This window comes from Ranitomeya variabilis, chromosome 6 (assembly GCF_051348905.1).
Source record: "Ranitomeya variabilis isolate aRanVar5 chromosome 6, aRanVar5.hap1, whole genome shotgun sequence".
NCBI lineage: Eukaryota > Metazoa > Chordata > Amphibia > Anura > Dendrobatidae > Ranitomeya > Ranitomeya variabilis.
The window spans coordinates 137847116-137873540 of record NC_135237.1 but is presented as its reverse complement, the minus strand read 5'-3'; the positions used below and the strand labels follow the sequence as shown (position 1 = coordinate 137873540).

At 41.9% G+C, this 26425-nt stretch overlaps 1 protein-coding gene across 2 annotated transcripts in view; it reads left to right on the top strand.

Moving 5' to 3' along the window:
* The window catches only part of TMEM108 (transmembrane protein 108), a 307097-nt gene that overhangs the window by 48552 nt on the left and 232120 nt on the right, over positions 1-26425 (top strand). The window contains exon 2 of one of the 2 annotated variants that reach the window (XM_077271905.1): positions 1730-1844. The gene's annotated coding sequence lies outside the window, so the exon portion shown is untranslated. Of the gene's footprint in view, positions 1-1727; positions 1845-26425 lie in introns of those variants that run through there. The other variant, XM_077271906.1, reaches the window with a different exon arrangement.

Genomic DNA, 26425 nt, shown 5'->3' with positions numbered 1-26425 from the left:
GGTCAACTGCAGCCGTTGGTCACATGCGGGACCAATTTGCTGCCTTTTTTGATTCAGATATTGGACGTGTGTCATGGCAGGACAACGTTGTGTAAATGTCCTGTTGTAATTCTATCTGTACCAGTAATTTTCTGCAATGATAATAATATTTCTCATTAATAAACTTTAGTTTTGGTTGTGTTGACCGTGTCTCCTATCTTTTTCCTCTCCAAACCAAGGCTGTCCTAAAACTGGCAGTATTTGATCTGTATTTAATATCAGTTTTTGTAATCCAAAACCAGGAGTGGGTGATAAAAGCAGAGGTGCTAGTTATTATGTTAATATCATAATTTAACTCTAATTGTTCCACTCCTTGTTTTGGCTTACAAATACTGATATAAAACACTGACCACATACTGCTAGTAATGGCAGCCATGTTGTAAAGTAAAGTAAAGTAAAGGCCATGCCAGGGTCCTGCTGCATCGTGGAGGTGGCGGTACGGAAGGCCATGCCAGGGTCCTGCTGCATCGTGATGGTGGCGGTACGGAAGGCCATGCCAGGGTCCTGCTGCATCGTGGAGGTGGCGGTACGGAAGGCCATGCCAGGGTCCTGCTGCATCGTGGAGGTGGCGGTACAGAAGGCCATGCCAGGGTCCTGCTGCATCATGGAGGTGGCGGTACGGAAGGCCATGCCAGGGTCCTGCTGCATCGTGGAGGTGGCGGTACGGAAGGCCATGCCAGGGTCCTGCTGCATCGTGGTGTCAGTGGAGGAGGTCCAAGCAGGAGCAGCGGATGTATCAGCGGCTTATCAGTGTCTAGACATGTTTTTCTCAATTGAAACGCATGCGTTCAAAAACGCAACAAAACACATGTGCTTAAAAACGCATGCGTTTACATTGACAGCAATGCGTTTTTTTGTCGCAATCCTTGCGCAATCGAACGCATGTGTTTCTTGGCGGCAAATAGACGCCTCTAGAAATTACTACATGTTGCATTTCCGCGCCAAGCCGCAAACGACGAGACTACGCATGCGTCGTCAAATGCGGCAAAACGCGAACAAAAAAACCCGCATGCGTCTTTAATGTTAAATATAGGAAAACACGACGCATGCGTTTATATGCGGTACAAACGCTGCGGCCACAAACGCAAATGTGAAATCAGCCTTAGTGGGTGATTCGACCCACAGTCTCTCAGGGATTTGCAGTCCTATGGATTATTAGTACAGATCCACACAGTATTTGCGTCCTTAATTGAACTCGTTATGTACAGAACATGAAGCGTTACACGGTGTCCTTTGAAATCAATGTGTCGTTAATATAATTCATGGACAAGCAATGTTTCTGGGGGAGAATACTATTGTACATACAGAATTAAATTGAGCATGCATATTTTTTTCCCTGTTGGTTTAATAAGAAGCAGATTTTCTCATTTCCCGACATTTAAGGGAGGACACCGTGTTTAGTTTGTAGTCTCCCTTCTCATCTGACCGTTCCTCCCTTGCTTTCACATGAAAGATGTTTGGGAAACTTTGATGAGACCTTATAAATCATTGTCTTGAAGTGAAGTTCATTTCATTAATACAAGAGAATGAAAAAAGAATGTGAAATCTTCAGAAAATAAAATATGCTGCTCCTTTTGCCTGAATCATTTACGCTCGGAGTTTATTGAATTAATGATTTGGTTGGTTCAGTGCTAAGCAATGGGTTTGTTGTGTTCAATAAAAATAATAATATAATTTTTTAATACTCTAGCTCCCATACGTTTGTGGAATGGAGGAAGCAAAACCCACCAGTAATATATGAGATTAAATCAATGGATTATGCAAATATAGCCAAGCTGGACACCTTCTATACATCTCACTCAGAGGTAAGATCAATAGCCTCATGGAAGCAATAACTTATCTGTGTGAATCATTAATGCAAGTGAAGTGCAATTGTGTCGTTAAGTATAAAAAGCTATGAGGTTAAGCTTACAGGAAATTATTTAACGGGAATGTGTCATTAGAAAGTGACCTATTGTTTAAATCAAGATTTTTCTGTTCAATGTATTTTTTTTACAAATGTTTGGTAATGCGTGTTTTTTTCTAGATCACAATATTTCTTAAAAAGAAAATTTAGAAATCTTGCAATTTTAGACTCTGCTCTTTTAGGAAACCCTCATATATGTATGCAGTAGATATGAGCAAAGTGCTGGGATAAGGTGTTATCCGAGCATGCTTGTGTGCTAACCGAGTGTCTACTGTGTGCTTTAAAAATATGCCCAAATCCCCGCGGCTGCATGTCACTCGGCTGTTAGCCACAACACAAGCAGGGGTTGCCTATCTAACAACCTCGAGACATGCAGCAGCGGAGACTTGAACATATGTTTTGAGCACGTCGAGGACACTTGGTTAGCACATGAGCATGCTCGGATAACACCTTATCCCAGCACTTCGCTCATCACTAGTTAGCAGCAATGAACAGATTAGGTCAGCTGTGACTTCACCTAATGTGAATGGTAGATCCCGTGTTTTCAGTTGTGGGTACAGGTGATATTGTAATGCTGTGTCACGGTTCCACCCCTCAGTGTGTCTGAGATACAGTTACTGACAGCGCGGCCATCCTTTCTGGTACAGGGGGGTGCTGAAGCTGTCAGTACTTTGATTGACAGCTCAGCCATTTTATCTGGTACAGGGGCATGCTGAGCTGTCAGTGTGTGGATTGACACCTTGATTATCCAATTTGAGACTGGGAGGTGTCAGCTGTCTCCAAGTGTTCATTATTACAGGTGATTGCCATGCTACTTAACTGAGCTGTTTCTCCCAGACCTCTGCCAGATGTACATTCATCTAGGAGGTTTGTGCTCCCTGTGCCTTGAATTCTGTATGCTTGATCTTTTGTTGCCTGACCTTGGACTTCATTCTGACCATCCATCTGTTTAACCCCTTCTGCTCTGATCCATTATCTTCCCGGTACTCTGAGGCTGCCGTCACACTAGCAGTATTTGGTCAGTATTTTACATTAGTATTTGAAAGCCAAAACCAGGAGTGGGTGATAAATGCAGAAGTGGTGCATATGTTTCTATTATACTTTTCCTCTAATTGTTCCTCTCCTGGTTTTGGCTTACAAATACTGATGTAAAATACTGACCAAATACTGCTAGTGTGACGGCAGCCTGACCTTGGAACGTTACCTGACCACGCTTTTGTCTCTTTCTTCTATTTATGACTTACCCTCCTGGCTTCTGACCTAGGACTCCTTGACTATTCTGACTCACGGCTTGGCGTCTCTCACGGCTCGGCGTCACATGCTGCTTCTGATGATAAGGAAACTGCTGCAGACTCTTACTAAAGGAACCACAAGAGAGAAAAGACTGGACCAATAATGGTATGCACACCCACAGAATTTACAAAAAATACATCAAACTTTAATTGCACCTCAAAAAAGACAAACACATAATAAAACCACTTAAAACAAGGCCTGAATACAGGACCAAATGACCATCACCCCTATATACGTATAATGTATATGGAACAGCATAATTAACATATAACGTGCTTGATCAAATAACAATAATGTACCAATATACAGTGTCTCCTATCCATAGTTACAATAACCTCAATAACAGAATGATATACAGGCTTAATATTACAAATATAAGAAAAGAACCAAAATAACAACACACATTAACCTGTAGTCATATGTATATGTTGATATAACCCCATATAATAGATATAGTAAACTGCAGTATTATCTTAGCATGCTCAATACCCCAACAATAACGGTACCAATAGTTCTCTCATGATATTGACTTGGGCTATACGCCCAAAGTCCCAACCAAGTGTGAACCGAGCCTGCCCACAGTAATCTGTGGAATATGCTGCAAGGTAAAAAGCAATAGAGTCACAAGCTCAAAGCAAAGCATGGGAAAGGAATTTCTAAAGAAAATTGCCAAAGGCAAAACACCGGTGCTAAGGAATCATATACCATGGGTAGAGATGCTTAGAGAAGATAGAAGACACGCCAAGGGGTGAGGTAAGAGCCTGTATTCAGGCCTTGTTTTAAGTGGTTTTATTATGTGTTTGTCTGTTTTGAGGTGCAATTAAAGTTTGATATATGTTTAGTAAATTCTATGGGTGCGCATACCATTATTGGTCCAGTCATTTCTCTCTTCTGGTTCTATTATTCATTACAGACCAGGTTTTTGCACCCTGTATTCATGACCTATACAGGGGTGCACCCTATATATATATATATATATATATATATATATATATATATATATATATATATATATATATATAATTATAGACTCTTACTAAAGGGACAAGAAGTATAAAAATGCCCCAGTGACCAGTGTGAAAATTGTAAGATTACAAGTTTGATTTTATTATGCTTTTTTTCATAAAGATCATGATACAAAAAAAAACATTGCCAATTTGTTTTTAAATAGATGTAACATGAAAACCTGATATAAACAATTTGACATTTTCTGATGATTCCTTTTTAAGACTCACAGTGCTCAGAATGTAAAGGCTCCCTACTAACTGCATGTTACCAGTGGTTAGGTTGTCACCTAGTATAATACTAGAAGTTTACATGCTCACTAGCGCTCTCACACTCTGCTATTTCCAGGGATAGAATTGCTTCTGGAATATGGATTCTTTGCTTGCTACATCTTGTACATTTTTATTGCATTTGTCCTTGGGGGACGTAGTTTCCTTACTGGCAGCTTTGTATGACATGCGTTCTAGTATGTATTCCTATGCTACTTTACTTTGACAGACAAGAACTGTTTAGCTTGTACAGCAGAACTGTAAAGAGAAAGTCAACATGAGAGTGCATTTCTATTGTGACTGGTTCCATATTCTTGTGAACTAGATCACGATCCTTGCAAACGCCCTTCTGTCGTGTGCTGAAAAAGATCTAATGGACTCATTGATTTGCCTCTATAAGATGACTTTATTATAGAGTCTGATCTGGTGAGTTTACTAAATATATCTTACAAAATACATTTTCAGCTTTCCTATAAGGTTTTTAGACAGTTATTTGTCTTAAAGCACCATTCCAGGATTTATTTTTATTTCCCTGCTGGAATGGTGCCACTAACACTAACCTAAGTTCCCTGCACCTAGTACTATACTTACTGGCCGCTATCTTTATCTATTCTTGGCCTACCCTGGTTGGTCTCCAGTAGTTTGTGACTTGTCGGATCGCCCCAGTGTTTGCTAAGTTATCTGAAAGCCACAACTCAATGTAAGTCTCTGAGACCAAAATGAAGCCAGAAAGGGGCTCTCATAGACTTGCATTGAGAACTTGTGATCATTACCTCTGACTTCCGGTCAGTTAGAAGTTGCGATCACAAGATAGTGGCGCCGGGAAGAGCTGAAGACAGCGGCTGCCGGCTGATAAGTATAAGACACGGGTCATGGAACTGAGATTAATGGCACCATTCTAGCGCCAAAATAAAAAAAAAATGCTGGAGTGGTGCTATACCAGATTTTATCTATATTTCTCTATTTTGTTGTAATTCCTATCTTCCTATCTGCGTCACATGTAGTATTCATTAGGATCTTTTTTTAGAAAGATGTATAAAGCTATTATCCTCTCATAAGCTTGCACACAAAATGCTTTAAGGTCTGGTCATTCAATCACCAAAGTCTGGGATGTTCTTCCTTTAGAAGAAGAAATGAAGTGTCCTCTTTTCAGATCTTAAGAGAAGAAGGTGAATGAGGCTAAAGGGGCGAGCGCCAATTCTCTCTCATTCTAATTGACTGACTTTGGCCTGCAGCATAATGAGTTGTCCTGATAAATGGAGGCATAGACTGGTCCCATCAATCCTACAGTGTTGGTCTTGATGAACGTTGTCTAGAATCCTGTTTTGTTTCCAATTAGTTTTTTTTGTTTCCATGACCTAGTACAATGACAGTGACCATTATGTTTTTTAATAAAAATAATATGGATAACATGGGGAGTGCAGTCCTATAAAAAGCATTTCTCCCCATTGAGTAGTCTCCTGTTGTACACTCTTAAGACAAAATCTAACCTTAATAAAAAGAAAACAAATATATATATCACTGTCTTTCAGTTGTGTTTTTTTCAGGAGACTTACTATAAGCTGTCATCTGTGTGTACATAAGCAATAACACAATATATGATTATTACATGAGATGTTTCTTCTTTTTTATCAGTTTTAACCTCTGTGGACTCTAAATCGAATTTATTTGCAGTTGTTTAGTGGGTATCCAGCTGTGATGATGTCTCCCATTGACAGTACAAAAAGACAGGAGGAATTTTTGCTCTCCAGTCTCTCTGTAGCACATGTATAGAAGCAGGAACAACATATTATGTAGTAGTACTTAGCAGTGTATCTGTGAATCAAGCACTGAGATAAGAAAGCAGAAGCACTGTCTCTGCTTCTTTCACACTTTTCTCTTCTTTCCTAGTGTAGAGCAGAGTTTAGAGTGTAGGACAGAGCTCATGTAGAAAGCAAAATTATTTCTCTGACAAGATATATTATAAAGTATTTGAATGTACTTTAGATTATAACCAGTGACCGTAAATAGTAGTGATCTTCTGTAGGCATTATTTCAGAAAAGATACTGATTATAGCTAAGATATTCCATCAATGTATTCATAGCTAGAGTCTCTTGATATCTAGCAAAATGACATAAAAAGTAGTGAATTATTAATTTATTAGTAATATGGACCCACAGGGCTAAAGATATACCAGGGCTGTTATTTCTTTTACACTAATGCAAATTTCAAAGGATCGTTGTACACTATAGGTCCCTATTACCACAGATAACAAAAACTTCTGCTGGTTACCTGGGCAGTACAGGATGTCAGTATTGGCTGACTGACATTTTCTCTCTTCTTTCCCCAAGCAAGCATTATTCTGCTTTTAAGTGCAGGAAAAGCAAAAAAGTCTCATTATTGCCAGCTTTATTGGTAGATTGAGTCTAAGAGTGGGCATAATGGAAACTCTAAGTGGTACGTCTTCAGTAACTAGTAGCAAGTGCAAGAGTCTTGAAAACTCGCATTTGATGGATCAGAGTGAACTAACATCCCTGATATGTTAAAATGCAATTGCACTTTCAGGTAACTTTTCCGTATCCACTGCCATGTGTTTGTACTGGATGAATTCCACCAATTCTGGCCATTATAGGACTTGCATCCGATGACTTTAGTAGTTTTCCCCTTGTCAATAGAATCCTCAGCATTTTATTTTCTTTCTTTTTCTCATTCCAGTTTCTCAACCTTCTCCTCTCCATTGGCTTTTATTTGCAGAAGATACAAGGAGTTATTCATTATCTGTCAATATCTGTCATAAACACCTTAACAAATTGCAATATTTTTGTGCGACTCAGCAGTAAAATTGCAACCTTTGGGGTTTATATGCTAGTCCCGACCAACCCTGCCAATATAAGTAGCTGTTCAAGAATACTGTAACCTTTGGGGTTTATATGCTAGTCCCGACCAACCCCGCCAATATAAGTAGTTGCCCAAAAATATTGTAACCTTTGGGGTTTATATGCTAGTCCTGACCAACCCTGCCAATATAAGTAGCTGTTCAAGAATATTGTAACCTTTGGGGTTTATATGCTAGTCCCGACCAACCCCACCAATATAAGCAGTTGTTTAAGAATATTGTAACCTTTGGGGTTTATATGCTAGTCCCGACCAACCCCTCCAATATAAGCAGTTATTCAAGAATATTGTAACCTTTGGGGTTTATATGCTAGTCCCGACCAACCCTGCCAATGTAAGTAGTTGCCCAAGAATATTGTAACTTGTAACCTTTGGGGTTTATATGCTAGTCTCGACCAACTCAGTCAATATAAGCAGTTGCTCAAGAATATTGTAAATTTTGGGGTTTATATGCTAGTCCCCACCAACCCTGCCAATATAAGCAGTTGCGCAAGAATATTGCAACCTTTGGGGTTTATATGTAAGTCCCGACCAGCTCCACCAATATAAGCACAGCATGAGAAGGATGCGGTGTGGACACGCAGGCCCATCAAATTCATCATAAGTTATGCATGTCGTAACATACTCTAGAAATTTCTGACGACAACAGCAGATGCTGAATATAAGGCGCGCCTGATTTTCACACCACTAAACGAATCAGATCAGTGTACACTAGAGAGCGCTTCTTTAATACTGGAGGGCCGTACACCAATCTTAATGATTGTAAGCTTGCCCTGGCTAAGAATTAGACAATATTAATAAATATACCTCATTGATTACATTGAAGTTTGCTCCCACTATATGTACACTAGAAGTATACTATTTGTTATGAAGGTAATTCATATGTCATAACATAAATTTTGAGAATCCAGGTTAGATTGAAGTCGTAGTCAGTAGAAAACCACAGGGAGTTTTCCCAAGGTCAATTTTCGGAACTAAAGAAAACATCCTATATTGAACTTATGTAAGGTAATTGCAATTTAATGAAACCACTAATGCATAAATGAGGGATAGAATGTGGAGCTATAGTTTGAATTTGACATCGATTAGCATCGAGATAAAGGGTGCCTCTGGAGGACACAATGCAGAAATAAATCACATGAAAGGTTCATTTCAATGGGCACTGTGCCATGCTTCATCTTGCCTCTGCTGTGATCAGTTTATCCTAGGAATACCCTTTTAACAAACAAAAAGAAAACAGACAATAATAAAGAAAATGAAAATTATAAATCACTGTAAGGATCATCGCTTTCTGGCAGCGGTACACACACTCACAAAGTCCTTATGGCAAACAGGAAGGTTTATTACGGCTCATAAACTTCCAGCAAACGAACAGAAAACAGCCTTTTCTTTGGCATAAAAGTTGGAAAAGAAACAAATACAGTCCTGTCATGATTCTCAATGGCGAGAGAACATAGCCCAGCATATATAAGAACTAGCTCTTGGAAGATGGAATCTAAACTGACCATGAACTAAACCTGCCGCACAATTAACAGTGGCCGGGTAGCGTGCCTACGTTTTATCCCTAGACGCCCAGCGCCAGCCGGAGGACTAACTAATCCTAGCAGAGGAAAATACAGTCCTGGCTCACCTCTAGAGAAATTTCCCCAAAAGGCAGACAGAGGCCCCCACATATATTGGCGGTGATTTTAGATGAAATGACAAACGTAGTATGAAAATAGGTTTAGCAAAATCGAGGTCCGCTTACTAGATAGCAGGAAGACAGAAAGGGCACTTTCATGGTCAGCTGAAAACCCTATCAAAACACCATCCAGAAATTACTTTAAGACTCTAGTATTAACTCATAACACCAGAGTGGCAATTTCAGATCACAAGAGCTTTCCAGACACAGTAACGAAACAGCAGCTGTGAACTGGAACAAAATGCAAAAACAAACAAGGACGAAAGTCCAACTTAGCTGGGAGTTGTCTAGTAGCAGGAACATGCAAAGAAAGGCTTCTGATTACATTGTTGACCGGCATGAAACTGACAGAGGAGCAAGGTTATATAGAGACTCCCACATCCTGATGGGAACAGGTGAACAGAGAGGATGATGCACACAAGTTCAATTCCACCAGTGGCCACCGGGGGAGCCCAGAATCCAATTTCACAACAGTACCCCCCCTCAAGGAGGGGGCACCGAACCCTCACCAGAACCACCAGGGCGATCAGGATGAGCCCTATGAAAGGCACGGACAAGATCGGAGGCATGAACATCAGAGGCAGTCACCCAAGAATTATCCTCCTGACCGTATCCCTTCCATTTGACCAGATACTGGAGTTTCCGTCTGGAAACACGGGAGTCTAAGATCTTTTCCACAACGTACTCCAACTCACCCTCAACCAACACCGGAGCAGGAGGCTCAACGGAAGGCACAACCGGTACCTCATACCTGCGCAATAATGACCGATGAAAAACATTATGAATAGAAAAAGATGCAGGGAGGTCCAAACGGAAGGACACAGGGTTAAGAATCTCCAATATCTTGTACGGGCCGATGAACCGAGGCTTAAACTTAGGAGAAGAAACCCTCATAGGGACAAAACGAGAAGACAACCACACCAAGTCCCCAACACAAAGCCGAGGACCAACACGACGACGGCGGTTGGCAAAAAGCTGAGTCTTCTCCTGGGACAACTTCAAATTGTCCACTACCTGCCCCCAAATCTGATGCAACCTCTCCACCACAGCATCCACTCCAGGACAATCCGAAGATTCCACCTGACCGGAGGAAAATCGAGGATGAAACCCCGAATTACAGAAAAACGGGGACACCAAGGTGGCAGAGCTGGCCCGATTATTGAGGGCGAACTCCGCCAATGGCAAAAAAGCAACCCAATCATCCTGATCCGCAGACACAAAACACCTCAAATATGTCTCCAAGGTCTGATTAGTCCGCTCGGTCTGGCCATTAGTCTGAGGATGGAAAGCAGACGAAAAAGACAAATCTATGCGCATCCTAGCACAGAATGCCCGCCAAAATCTAGACACGAATTGGGTCCCTCTGTCAGAAACGATATTCTCCGGAATACCATGCAAACGAACAACATTTTGAAAAAACAGAGGAACCAACTCGGAAGAAGAAGAAGGCAACTTAGGCAAGGGAACCAAATGGACCATCTTAGAGAAACGGTCACACACCACCCAGATGACAGACATCTTCTGAGAAACAGGCAGATCCGAAATAAAATCCATCGAGATGTGCGTCCAAGGCCTCTTCGGAATAGGCAAGGGCAACAACAATCCACTAGCCCGAGAACAACAAGGCTTGGCCCGAGCACAAACATCACAAGACTGCACAAAGCCTCGCACATCTCGTGACAGGGAAGGCCACCAGAAGGACCTTGCCACCAAATCCCTGGTACCAAAGATTCCAGGATGACCTGCCAACGCAGAAGAATGAACCTCAGAGATGACTCTACTGGTCCAATCATCAGGAACAAACAGTCTACCAGGTGGGCAACGATCCGGTCTATCCGCCTGAAACTCCTGCAAGGCCCGCCGCAGGTCTGGAGAAACGGCAGACAATATCACTCCATCCTTAAGGATACCTGTGGGCTCAGAATTACCAGGGGAGTCAGGCTCAAAACTCCTAGAAAGGGCATCCGCCTTAACATTCTTAGAACCCGGTAGGTATGACACCACAAAATTAAACCGAGAGAAAAACAACGACCAGCGCGCCTGTCTAGGATTCAGGCGCCTGGCAGACTCAAGGTAAATTAAATTTTTGTGGTCAGTCAATACCACCACCTGATGTCTGGCCCCGTCAAGCCAGTGACGCCACTCCTCAAAAGCCCACTTCATGGCCAAAAGCTCCCGATTCCCAATATCATAATTCCGCTCGGCGGGCGAAAATTTACGGGAAAAAAAAGCACAAGGTCTCATCACGGGGCAGTCGGAACTTCTCTGCGACAACACCGCCCCAGCTCCGATTTCAGAAGCGTCGACCTCAACCTGAAAAGGAAGAGCAACATCAGGCTGACGCAACACAGGGGCGGAAGAAAAGCGGCGCTTAAGCTCCCGAAAGGCCTCCACAGCATCAGGGGACCAATCAGCAACATCAGCACCCTTCTTAGTCAAATCACTCAATGGTTTAACAACATCAGAAAAACCAGCAATAAATCGACGATAAAAGTTAGCAAAGCCCAAAAATTTCTGAAGACTCTTAAGAGAAGAGGGTTGCGTCCAATCACAAATAGCCTGAACCTTGACAGGATCCATCTCGATGGAAGAGGGGGAAAAAATGTATCCCAAGAAGGAAATCTTTTGAACCCCAAAAACGCACTTAGAACCCTTCACACACAAGGAATTAGACCGCAAAACCTGAAAAACCCTCCTGACCTGCTGGACATGAGAGTCCCAGTCATCCGAAAAAATCAGAATATCATCCAGATACACAATCATAAATTTATCCAAATAATCGCGGAAAATGTCATGCATAAAGGACTGGAAGACTGAAGGGGCATTTGAAAGACCAAAAGGCATCACCAAATACTCAAAGTGGCCCTCGGGCGTGTTAAATGCGGTTTTCCACTCATCCCCCTGCTTGATTCGCACCAAATTATACGCCCCACGGAGATCAATCTTAGAGAACCACTTGGCCCCCTTTATACGAGCAAACAAATCAGTCAGCAGTGGTAACGGATATTGATATTTAACCGTGATTTTATTCAAAAGCCGATAATCAATACACGGCCTCAAAGAGCCATCTTTCTTAGACACAAAGAAAAAACCGGCTCCTAAGGGAGATGACGAAGGACGAATATGTCCCTTTTCCAAGGACTCCTTTATATATTCTCGCATAGCAGCGTGTTCAGGCACAGACAGATTAAATAAACGACCCTTAGGGTATTTACTACCCGGGATCAAATCTATGGCACAATCGCACTCCCGGTGCGGAGGTAGTGAACCAAGCTTGGGTTCTTCAAAAACGTCACGATAGTCAGACAAGAATTCAGGAATCTCAGAGGGAATAGATGATGAAATGGAAACCAAAGGTACGTCCCCATGAGTCCCTTTACATCCCCAGCTTAACACAGACATAGCTTTCCAGTCGAGGACTGGGTTATGAGATTGCAGCCATGGCAATCCTAGCACCAAAACATCATGTAGATTATACAGCACCAGAAAGCGAATAATCTCCTGGTGATCCGGATTAATACGCATAGTTACTTGTGTCCAGTATTGTGGTTTATTACTAGCCAATGGGGTGGAGTCAATCCCCTTCAGAGGTATAGGAGCTTCCAAAGGCTCCAAATCATACCCACAGCGTTTGGCAAAGGACCAATCCATAAGACTCAAAGCGGCGCCAGAGTCGACATAGGCGTCCGCGGTAATAGATGATAAAGAACAAATCAGGGTCACAGATAGAATAAACTTAGACTGTAAAGTGCCAATTGAAACAGACTTGTCAAGCTTCTTAGTACGCTTAGAGCATGCTGATATAACATGAGTTGAATCACCACAATAGAAGCACAACCCATTTTTTCGTCTAAAATTCTGCCGCTCGCTTCTGGACAGAATTCTATCACATTGCATATTTTCTGGCGTCTTCTCAGTAGACACCGCCAAATGGTGCACAGGTTTGCGCTCCCGCAGACGCCTATCGATCTGAATAGCCATTGTCATGGATTCATTCAGACCCGCAGGCACAGGGAACCCCACCATAACATCCTTAATGGCATCAGAGAGACCTTCTCTGAAAATCGCCGCCAGGGCGCACTCATTCCACTGAGTAAGCACAGACCATTTACGGAATTTTTGGCAGTATATTTCAGCTTCATCTTGCCCCTGAGATAGGGACATCAAAGCTTTTTCCGCCTGAAGCTCTAAATGAGGTTCCTCATAAAGCAACCCCAAGGCCAGAAAAAACGCATCCACATTGAGCAACGCAGGATCCCCTGGTGTCAATGCAAAAGCCCAATCTTGAGGGTCGCCCCGGAGCAAGGAAATTACAATCCTGACCTGCTGTGCAGGATCTCCGGCAGAGCGAGACTTCAGGGACAAAAACAATTTGCAATTATTTTTAAAATTTTGAAAGCAAGATCTATTCCCTGAAAAAAATTCAGGCAAAGGAATTCTAGGTTCAGACATAGGTGCATGAACAACAAAATCTTGCAAATTTTGTACCTTCGTGGCGAGATTATTCAAACCTGTAGCTACACTCTGAAGATCCATTTCAAACAGGTGAACACAGAGCCATTCAAGGATTAGAAGGAGAGAAAGAGAGGAAGGCTGCAGTATAGGCAGACTAGCAAGTGATTCAATTATGAGCACACTCAGAACTAGAGAAAAAAAAAAAAATTTTCAGCAGACTTCTTTTTTCTCTCCTTTCTCAGCCAATAATTTAACCCTTTTTGGCCGGTCAAACTGTCATGATTCTCAATGGCGAGAGAACATAGCCCAGCATATATAAGAACTAGCTCTTGGAAGATGGAATCTAAACTGACCATGAACTAAACCTGCCGCACAATTAACAGTGGCCGGGTAGCGTGCCTACGTTTTATCCCTAGACGCCCAGCGCCAGCCGGAGGACTAACTAATCCTAGCAGAGGAAAATACAGTCCTGGCTCACCTCTAGAGAAATTTCCCCAAAAGGCAGACAGAGGCCCCCACATATATTGGCGGTGATTTTAGATGAAATGACAAACGTAGTATGAAAATAGGTTTAGCAAAATCGAGGTCCGCTTACTAGATAGCAGGAAGACAGAAAGGGCACTTTCATGGTCAGCTGAAAACCCTATCAAAACACCATCCAGAAATTACTTTAAGACTCTAGTATTAACTCATAACACCAGAGTGGCAATTTCAGATCACAAGAGCTTTCCAGACACAGTAACGAAACAGCAGCTGTGAACTGGAACAAAATGCAAAAACAAACAAGGACGAAAGTCCAACTTAGCTGGGAGTTGTCTAGTAGCAGGAACATGCAAAGAAAGGCTTCTGATTACATTGTTGACCGGCATGAAACTGACAGAGGAGCAAGGTTATATAGAGACTCCCACATCCTGATGGGAACAGGTGAACAGAGAGGATGATGCACACAAGTTCAATTCCACCAGTGGCCACCGGGGGAGCCCAGAATCCAATTTCACAACACAGTCCATAAAGTAGTACAGTGTCCAGCAATGTGGGCTCACCCATATAAACTACAGTCCACACTTCTGCCTCTGGCTGAGACTAAACCCCAGTAAAGATCTTTCCATATCTCACACCCAGACACTGAATGAGGCCACTGAACTGGAATTATGGTAACGGCCAGTCTCACCCAGCTCTTCTGGCTGTTCCTAAACCCCGGACTCAAAATCTGGGCCCATTAAAAAAAAATGGTCAGCACTCTCCATGCTGGAGCCTGCTTCTCCGGGTCCCACATCACCGAGGCTAGCCAACTCGGTTACACATACCTCCCATTCAAGACCTGTCCAGTGGCAACCTTACACCACATACTTAGAAATGTCATATAGCTAGTCGTTCAACACGAAGAAATTTTAAACCAACTGATAGTTGTCTTTGAAAATAAACATTTCTTCTATATAAACCCTTTCTGGAGGGAAAATCAAAAAAATACTGTGTTTTGTGGCTCAACATTAAATAGACTGATAAATGTCAAATCAATTGATGAAAAGCCTTTGACTGTATTCACTTTAGTCATTTACTATAAATGAACTTGGCTGGAGTGGAAAGCTAGCCACTTATTTGTCTTCTGGCAGACATTTGATTTCTAACATATTTAGTATTTTCAATAAGTGATTTTCCAAATGTCAGACTTCCTGTGTGGATCTCACTAGCTGGGTTTAGATCCTTAAAAATAGTTCTTTACTTTTTATTTAAAAGTTAGGCGAAATCTACAAAATAGACGATCTCCACTGCTGCTGCTCGGCTGCTTGAAGTCTATGTACCATTCACGTAATACTTATCTTGGAAATTACTTTCATTAAAATGAGAAGCAAAAGCATTATATAATTTTCAGGTTAACTAGTCAAACTGAACTCAGTTACTTTATGACTTATAAAATACATATCTAAGGTATGTCCTTTTGTTTCATGTTGTAGGGAATAATAGCATAAAGGACAATTACAAGTTCTATTGATTTGATAAGCCCAGTTAATGAATGTATTTCACACTCTTTTTCACATCATAGTCCGTTGTATAATCTATATCGAGGAGTATTCAGTTTCATTGAGGGATTGTTAAAGGAAACATTTTTGGGGGCTATGTTCCCTAGAAAGCAAAATGGGCCATTCTTTCTACTAATTCTTCATATTTCCTTGATTATGGTTAATGCAACTTGGCTTGTTCAACTTTCATGGTACCCAGCAATATGCCCTGTCAAAATATCTTACCTAGCTATGTCTCTGCTTGGTGATGGGGAAGTTTGTCACCCATCTATCACAATGTTCTATTTGTTTTATTCATACTTGCAAAATAACTTTCTGGGAAATGTTTGATTGTCGCTACTTCAGATGCCACCACTTTTTTTAATTGCATGATGATACCATTTTCTAATATTCCATATCATGTTCCCACCCACTGACTGTGCCTCTTATCATCCGAACTCAGTATTGGTTAGAAATTATTTTTGGAAGGTTCCAGGGGCTTAACAGGTGTCTTATAGATTTTCCTATTCTTACATGAGACAAGGAGGTCACCCCTTTCCTTCTAGGACTCTCCTGACTCTAACTTGGCTGAGAATACCCAACCTAACTGCTAGGTGGCAAATCAACATAGATGAGGATTGTGAACTCTAGCATAAAATTTCCCGTCAAGAGCTTAGTCATGGAAGCATTGTCATTGGGACCAGCTCAGAATGATAGCGCTGCCAATATAGTCTATGGAAACTTGCTTGCCAAGATTTGTTTTTTTTTATGACTTATGTGCCAGCTGAGTTACCTTTAACTGTTATATTTGATGATATCAAATAAATATTCAATTTGATCCAAGGACCTAATACATAAAGCCATTCCCGGATTGCCACAGTAAATGTAGTGTTTATTAATTGGAGTCTCAGCTATTAACGGTCTGATAAAAACAGGGCAAAAGTATTCATGCAATAGATTCATTTCAGAGATCAAACACAATCTGATTGCAATAAACCAATCTCAGGACTCAATGGAATTTTAAATACAAAATGTTTGACATCTCTGTTGTAATCCAATATGAAATGATGAATTACTATAGGGAACATAGCGGTCAGCGTATAGCTGCTTGACCATTACTATAAATTGGCAGCTATAAAGTTTCTATTGTAAACTTCTTGCTAATGAGCTCAAAAGGTAATAATTCTTATGTCAACACAAGGGCGATATCAAACATTACAATCGGTATAAAAGCAATCAGCAATTCCACTTTTTTTTTTGCCAAACCTCATGTCAAAAAACAAATAATTGTTACCATGAAGCAATAAACCATATCAAACCATATATCAAAAGTCCTGAAATGTTAAATGTATTGTACAAATATGTATATGTTACATGTTTCGCAGTTTATTCTAAAATATATGAATTTATGGAGTAATATGAATTAACAAAAAAAGTTGCGACACTTATTCTGTAACCTGAACATCAGAAATGAAGGAGAAATTCAGCGAGCAAACTTGTAAATATTTGTAAAACTTAGCTTTTAGCTAAGCCATATATAAGGCCCCATTTAAGAACCGGTAGACTATTGGACAGTGAAAAAAAGGAGGTCACAGACCTATGTGTTTCAACGGAGTGTCTTAATTATGGTCATTTCACATGGTTATTCTGCAACCCTCCTACAATAGATTGTAAGCTTGTGAGCAGGGCCCTCATTCCTCTTGGTATCTGTGGATGTATGTGATTATTGTTAAGCTGTAATGTCTATTGTCTGTACAAGTCCCGTCTAAAATTTAAAGTGCTGCGGAATATGTTGGCGCTATAAAAATAAAATTATTATTATTATAATAATAAAATTCATCTGTGCATTTTAATCAGAATGGCTGCTCATAAATATTTATTAGGGGATTAACCCTTTTTAGATTGAAGGTGCTCATACACTTCAGGCCAAAGTCTGCCAAACCAGTTTAAAGGGGTTGTCCAGGACTTTTACTCTGACCTGTACTTAGAATGGGTCTCTGATATCAGATCTGGGGGATGAGATACTCAGCACCCTCCCTGTTCTCAGTGCCAGCTGCAGCCGGACGTGCTCAGTTGCTGCATTGATTTGAACAGTTGTTGGATATGCAGTACCCGTCCATGGCCAGTATGTTGCTGAAGGAGTTGTGCTGTGCAGCTCTGCAACTGATCACATCCAGCTCCAGGGAATGCTGATCGGGTGGGGTCGCGGGTGGGGGGGGGGGGGTGCTGGATGGCTTATCTTGACTAATAAGACATTGACCCATTCTAAGGATAGTCCAGCAATGGAAAAGTACTGGACAACCTGTTCAATTTTTTAAGACTGACCAAGTATCTTAAGTGTATGGGGACTTCAAACTCTTCCATGACAGATGATGTCCAAGATGATGTCCAAGGAAAGAAGGATTGAGCATGTAAAATTAGAAAGCAGGATCCATGGATAAGCCCTAATCCCTACCGAAAAATATGCACAGTCAGTGCAGGAGAAAAAGTTTGCAGCCAAACAAGCATTCAGCTCATAGTTATTGAAGGTGTTTGGGCACCCTTTATTATTTAGCAGCTGATCTGCAATACACGACAGTGGTCACTAAAATGATGGAACTGTACACAGTTTATATATCGAGCCACCATCAGAGCTGATAACAGCTAATCGTGGGGGTGTTTGACCCCCATGATCTTAAATTGATAACCTATCCTAAATGAGAGGAAATAAAACAGGTATAAGCTTAGTGTATGCTTAAGACAAAATTTATTAAAGAAGCACTCCTCCCATTAAAATGTTTATTCTATTAATATATTGCTTATATAGCACTGTGTACTAACAGTTGCTCTCATTTTGCCTTTCTGTCCAGTAAATTCGTAAAATCAAAATGAGCAATACACATTACAGGGCTGTATAATATGATAACTGCAATATATTGGATAAAACACTATGATGGGAGTTGATCTTTAAACATGTTAAAATACTAGGAAGAAAGTAGCGCAAATAGGTTCTTATCTAACATACAATTATAGTTCTTAATCAGATTGTACTAACCTAATTTAAAATTTAAAAAGCATTTTTAAATAATTTGTACAGCTGCTGTGGATCCACGGGTTACAAAACCAACTAGAATGAAGATAGCAATAATTTGTGGATATCTCCCACGCTGCTGCGTATGGAAGATGTCAAATCTCAGCGAATTATTCAAACATGTGGTTTTCATTCTATCCAACGCATTTCGAAGTGTAAAGCACCTCTTCCTCAGGAAATGGCCACATGATGTGGTCCTGTAAAGTGCCAGAGCGTAACTGGACAGCAGCTCGGTCATGACTACCGCTCTGGCCCACTTTGCACATGTAAATGCCAAAATGACAATGTTACAGCTGTTGCAGCTAACAAACTACCCTGCCTTGCTATTGTATTTTGATATAGTTTTTTATTTAAATATCTCTAGTGTCATGTGATGCTTCAAAAATGTCTTCAGTTTTTGATGAATATGGAGCAAGCCACTTGAGACATTTTCCAGGATCCTCTTATACCAGTTCTAGTAATAATAAATCTCACATATTTCTGCTCTCACTCCTTTTCATTTCTTCTACCGCCCATCCCTTCACAAATTCTTTCATGTCATTCTAAATTATACTAAATAAAGGGGCACATCGAATATTAAATAGTGAATTAAAGTCTCTAGAAGCTGAAATTGTCATTTAAGTTCATGTGTCATTGTTTTTCTCCCTGTCTCCACCCATAAATTACTAACTCTGAATATGCATTGTCTAAACCGAGAGACAGGAGAAATGCCAAGGCAAGAGAGCGGTAAATAGGATTTTGCATTTAAATAGCATTACTACTGCTTCATAACTTGTACATGCTGTGTCAGATTAAAGGATGCTCCTGATTATATCTCCCCTTTGAAGCAACCTTCGATTCCTTTGGAAGTCTGTCTTAAAACAGTTGTGTCTCAGCAGTAAGCCTACATAATTTATGTTTTATTTGGGAGGATACAACTTGGATTGTATTATTCTGCAGCGTTGCTCCTCTCCACGGTGTGTAGTGCTCATCATCATTAATATTTAGTCTAAGTAAATAATATCAGGCCGACAGGATGAAATAGTCTACTTGATGAAGAGCTTTCACCACGGAGGCATTGTTCAAGCTAAGCCTTTTGTTTCTAGCAGAAAGGGTGGAAATTGGTAATACTGTACATGACAAACTGTATCTATGACCTATATACCGTCTACAATATAAATTATTATTCATGAATAAAAGTAGTTGGCTATTATGAGAAGCATTTGCACCCTTTAAAGGGAACCTGTCACCTCCCAAGGGCCTAGTAAAGTAAAAGGGCCACCTTCAGCACTAAGGCTGCATTCTGTGAAGGTGGCTCTTATGTTTATTATCCTTAGGAACGCTGAAATAATGAGTTTTATAAACTTCCCGCCATAGCTCTATTGAGTCAGGGAGGTATGTTTTCTCCCCCTAGATCAACCACCTCGCAGCCGTCCATCATCCCTGTCTTGCCACCGGGCGCCGCCTCCTCTCTTTCTCGTGATGTCACCATCGCCTGCGCTCTGCAATCAGTTCTCGGACATGCGCCGTGTGCGCTGTCTGGGAACCTACATCACGTGATGTAAGGATATTGTGCCTGCGTGTAGTGGAGGCCACAGATCCCACCCCGCAGTGTGTTATTATGTATTCACACTGCGGGGCTGGGAATTTGGCGCCTGCGCAGTGGAGCGGGTCACCGTACTCCTCGGTAGAAGTGCCGAAGTCTCGCAAGACTTCACAAATCTCATGAGACTTTGGCACTATATTCAATGGAGCACGGTGACCCGCTCCACTGCGCAGGCGCCAGATTCCCAGTGAAAAACTGATGCGACGGATTGGTTTTTACGACAGATCCGACTAGTGGATCTGGCTAATTGGATCAGAGCATGCTCAGTTAAAAAAAAGGAATCTGTCACTGTCTGTTTTTTCGATGGACACAAAAAAATATCCGGCCGCCGGACAAACAATTTTCGACGGATCCGGCAAACGATGGATGAAACGTGAGGCCATCCGTCACAATCCGTTGCTAATACAAGTCTATGAGAAAAATGAATCTGGCAGCCTCAGTCGCTGGATCCGTTTGTTTTTTTCAAAATTCGTCGGATTGCGACTAATGGCAAAAAACTGATGTGTGAAAGGTGCCTAAAAGGGCTAAAGTTAAAGATGAAATATTTCCTTTGCATTTTAGGCAAAAAAAATATTGTTGTCTTTAACATTTTAAAAATTACAAAAATGAAAATGGTCTGATGCAAAAGGACACCCTGCATGGTTAGACTCTAGTAGCACCTTGTAGCAGCTTGTAAATGCTTTCTGTAGCCAACAGTCTCTAGTAACACACAAAGCACCAGAACAACATGTCTGGCAATAAAGGTTATTTACTCCCCTTCACTGACTAATAATGTTCTACTGTAATAGGATGGATGGGGAGAGATATATGAATGTATGGATATAATAAAGCCCTTCCATAATATAATGCTGTGTTATGTTTCAGAACCACCTTTGTAAATTGGATTAATCGGATAGTAACACCATGGTGGTAGAAATAAATTCAATTCTGTGAGTAGACAGTATGCAGTGGCTATAATAATAATCTTAGGAAATGACTTGGAAGTCACAAGGAAACCCAAAAAAACTAATTAGAAGTAGTTTACAAATTCAAAATTACAAAATCTTCCCCAGAATAGTGTGTTTTTCTCTGCAGTTAATGGATGAATTACTTTATCTACGGAGGGCAGAGCATGAAACTTGCTCTTAAGTGTAATGTACAGTCAGTGCCACTGGTAAAAGATCTTAAAGTTATAAAGACGATATTCAGCAGTGCTGGGAAGCCAAGAGTTTGCGGCAGATAATTGAATGCATTACTCACATCTTTAGATAGAAGTGAGAACCCAGACATATCAGTTCTAAAGGATGGTTTGTTTTTATTGCTCTAACACTCCAGGGATTTGTGGTCATGTAATAAGGCAATTGTTTAACTGAGGCTTCCTGCAACTCAGGGCTGATGTTTCTCATCCTCTTCATTCTTTTCTTAGTATCCAAGTAGATTGTGAGGCTTTATGTATGATTATTTTTCAATGTTATCTTGCCCTCTTTCCTTAACCCCTTTACCCCCAAGGGTGGTTTGCACGTTAATGACCCGGCCAATTTTTACAATTCTGACCACTGTCTCTTTATGAGGTTATAACTCTGGGACACTTCCATGGATCCCGGTGATTCTGACATTTTCTCATGACGTATTGTAGTTCATGATAGTGGTAAAATTTATTTGATATGACTTGCGTTTATTTCTAAAAAAAAAAAAAAAGGGAAATTCTGAGAAAATTTTGAAAATTTTGCAATTTTTAAATTTTCATGCCCTTAAAACACAGAGATATCTCACACAAATTAATAAGTAACATTTCCCACATGTCTACTCTACATCAGCACAATTTTGGAAAAAACATTTATTTTTGTTAGGGAGTTATAAGGGTTAAAAATTGACCAGCGATTTCTCATTTTTACAACAATATTTTTTTTAGGGACCACATCACATTTGAAGTCACTGTGAGGGGTCTATATGATAGAAAATACCCAAACGTGACACCATTCTAAAACTACACCCCTCAAGGTGCTCAAAACCACATTTAAGAAGTTTATTAACCCTTCAGATGCTTCAAAGGAATTTTTGAAATGTTTAAAAAAAATGAACATTTAACTTTTTTCACAAAAAAATTTATTCAGATCCAAATTTTTTTTATTTTCCCAAGGGTAACAGGAGAAATTGGACCCCAAAAGTTATTGTGCAAATTGTCCTGAGTATGCAGATACCCCATATGTGTGGGTAAACCACTGCATAGCAGAGCTCGGAAGGGATGGAGCGTCGTTTGACTTTTCAATGCAAAATTGGCTGGAATTGAGACATGTCGCGTTTGGAGAGCCCCTAATATGCCTAAACAGTGGAAATCCCCCACCAGTGCCACCATTATGGAAAGTAGACCCCCTAAGGAACTTATCTAGATGTGTAGTGAGCACTTTGAACCCCCAAGTGCTTCACATAAGTTTATAATGTAGAGATGTAAAAATAAAAAATCATATTTTCTTCACAAAAATGATCTTTTCGCCCCAGATTTTTTATTTTCCCAAGGGTAACAAGAGAAATTGGACCCCAAAAGTTGTTGTGCAATTTGTTCTGAGTATGCTTATACTCCATATGTGGGGGTAAACCACTGTTTGGGCGCATGGCCTGCAGACTGTTAGCCCTCGCAGGCAGGGTCCTCCCTCCTTCAGTACCTGTTAGTGCCTTGCTTTTTTGCTCATGTTTATAGTATTTGTCTATATTTGCCCCCTTTTTCACATGTAAAGCGCCATGGAATAAATGGCACTGTAAAAACTCTATAATAATAATAATAATAAGCTCGGAAGGGAAGGAGCGCCGTTTGACTTTTTTAATATAGAATTGGCTGGAATTGAGATCGGACGCCATGTCGCGTTTGGAGAGCTCCTGATGTACTTAAACAATGGAAACCCCCACAAGTGACACCATCTAGGGATCTTATCTAGATCTTTGGTGAGCACTTTGAACCCCCAAGTACTTCACAGAAAAATATAATGTAGAGCTGTAAAAATATAAAAATCATATTTTTTTCACAAAAATGATCTTTACAGCCCCAATTTTTTCAAGGCTAACAGGAGAAATTGGACCCCAAAAGTTATTGTGCAATTTGTCCTGAGTATGCTGATAACTAGTGTTGAGCGATACCGTCCGATACTTGAAAGTATCGGTATCGGAAAGTATCGGCCGATACCGGCAAAGTATCGGATCCAATCCGATACCGATACCCGATACCAATACAAGTCAATGGGACTCAAGTATCGGACGGTATTCCTGATGGTTCCCAGGGTCTGAAGGAGAGGAAACTCTCCTTCAGGCCCTGGGATCCATATAAATGTGTAAAAGAAAGAATTAAAATAAAAAATATCGCTATACTCACCTCTCCGACGCAGCCTGGACCTCAGCGAGGGAACCGGCAGCGTTGTTTGTTTAAAATTCGCGCTTTTACTTGGTTACGTGAAGTCCCAGCTTGTGATTGGTCAGGGCGGCCATGTTGCCGGGACGCGGACCAATCACAGCAAGCCGTGACGAAATTACGTCACGGCTTGCTGTGATTGGTCCGCGTCCCGGCAACATGGCCACCATTAACCAATCACAAGCCGTGACGTCACGGGAGGCTGGACACGCGCGCTTTTTAAAAAGCGCGCGTGTCCAGCCTCCAGTGACGTCCCGGCTTATGATTGGTCACGGCGCCATGTTGCTGGGACACGGACCAATCACAGCAAGCCGTGACGAAATTACGTCACGGCTTGCTGTGATTGGTCCGCGTCCCGGCAACATGGCCGCCATTAACCAATCACAAGCCGTGACGTCACGGGAGGCTGGACACGCGCGCTTTTTAAAATGGGCGCGTGTCCAGCCTCCCGTGACGTCCCGGCTTGTGATTGGTTGCGCCGCGGTCAACCAATCACAAGCCGGGAGGCTTGTATAATACATCAGCTGAGAGGTGATACATGGGAATGTGAGACACATCCTGCAAATTCGACCAAACTTATTATGCAACAATTGATGTTTTGACAACATTGGCAGTTTCCCCTTGTTTGGTTTAGTTCATCCTCACTCATTTTGTGCGCCGCGGTCAACCAATCACAAGCCGGGAGGCTGGACACGCGCGCATTTTAAAATTTTAAAATGGGCGCGTGTCCAGCCTCCCGTGACGTCCCGGCTTGTGATTGGTTGCGCCGCGGTCAACCAATCACAAGCCGGGAGGCTGGACACGCGCGCATTTTAAAATTTTAAAATGCGCGCGTGTCCAGCCTCCCGGCTTGTGATTGGTTGATCGCGGCGCAACCAATCACAAGCCGGGACGTCACGGGAGGCTGGACACGCGCCCATTTTAAAATGCGCGCGTGTCCAGCCTCCCGTGACGTCACGGCTTGTGATTGGTTGCGTCTCCCATGTGACTGCGACGCAACCAATCACAAAGCCGGGACGTAATTTTAAAATCCTTAAGGACCTGAAATTACGTCACGGCTTGCTGTGATTGGTTGCGTCGCCCATGTGACTGCGACGCAACCAATCACAACGCCGGAACGTAATTTTAAAATCCTGAAGGACCTGAAATTACGTCACGGCTTGCTGTGATTGGTTGCGTCCCGGTCACATGGGCGGCACGCAACCAATCACAAGCCGGGACTCACGTAAAGGAAAGAAAAGCGCGAATTTTAAACAAAGAACGCTGCCGCTTCCCTCGGTAAGGTGCAGGCTGCGTCGGAGAGGTGAGTATAGCAATATTTTTTATTTTAATTCTCTCTTTTACACATTTTTACATTAATGTTGTTTCGATACCGATACCCGATATCACAAAAATATCGGATCTCGGTATCGGAATTCCGATACAGCAAGTATCGGCCGATACCCGATACTTGCAGTATCGGAATGCTCAACACTACTGATAACCCATATGTGGGAGTAAACCACTGTTTGGGCGCATGGCAGAGCTCGGTAGGGAAGGGGCACGTTTGACTTTTTCAACGCAGAATTGGCAGGAATTGAGATCAGACGCCATGTCGCATTTGGAGAGCCCCTGATGTGCCTAAACAGTGGAAACCCCCACAAGGGACCCCATTTTGGAAACTAGACCACCCAACGAACTTATCTAGATGTGTGGTGAGCACTTTAAACCTACAATTGTTTCACCAAAGTTTATAATGCAGAGCTGTGGAAATAAAAAAAATATTTTTTTTTCCACAAAAATGATCTTTTAGCCCCAATTTTTTATTTTTCCAAGGGCATCCAGAGAAATTGGACCCCAAAAGTTGTTGTGCAATTTATCCTGAGTACGCACATACCCCATATGTGGGGGGACCAGTGTTTGGGCGCATGGCAGAGCTCGGAAGGGAAGGAGTGCCATTTTGGAATGCAGACTTTGATGGATTGGTCTGCGGGCATCACGTTGCATTTGCAGAGGCCCTGATGTACCTAAATCCACAAGTGACCCCATAATGGAAACTAGACCCCCTAATGAACTTATGTAGATCTGTGTTAGGGGTCGAGTTCCTGCCTGTGCACAGGGGTAATCTCGAGCCATCTCCGCTGCGGTCTCCCATTCTTCTCCTGTTGCAGTGGAGCCTGCTCAGCAGAGGCGTTGGTCCCAGCGTCATGCTCAGTCTGACACTGTGCAAAGAGTTACTGCTGCCTTTCCAGCTTCTGCCATTGTAGCCAGTACTGGTCAGCGGCGAGCAGATGTCTTTGGGACTGTCCTACTTTTCCCCTTCTGAGCATGCCCAGGGTAAGATCTCTCATTGGAAATCAAGGGTCACATGCTCAGGTACTGCAGCTATTCCCATTGGTAGTCTAGGAAGGTCCTGAAGTTGCTCAAGTTCTGTGGCAGCTTCCCATTGGTCCTTTTTTGGAAGGACCTGTAGTTGCTGCAGCTATATAAGGTGCGCATGACCGCACTGCCATGCGCTAGTATCTTTCTGAGTTATGTGCTTTGCGCCAGTGTGGTCATGTGAGATTGTATTTTAGGGACCCGGCTGAAATAAGCCCCTAGAATACCGGCACCTCCGGTGAGGAGATTGTGTGTTTGTGTGTATTCAGGGACCCGGCTGAAATAAGCCCCTAGAATACCGGCTCCTCCGGTGAGGAGATTGTGTGCATGCATGACCACTGACTGCTCTCTGTTGGGCAGTTAGCCTGTGCTCCTGTGAAGTCTAACAGGGCGCAGTGCTTTCCTTTCACGGCTACTCTGTGAAGTAACAGAGCTAGTCTATACCGCCAAATTGTGCCACCATTTACTAGCAGCAGGTTCCCCTGCACGGTGGACCCCGGTGTTGTGAAT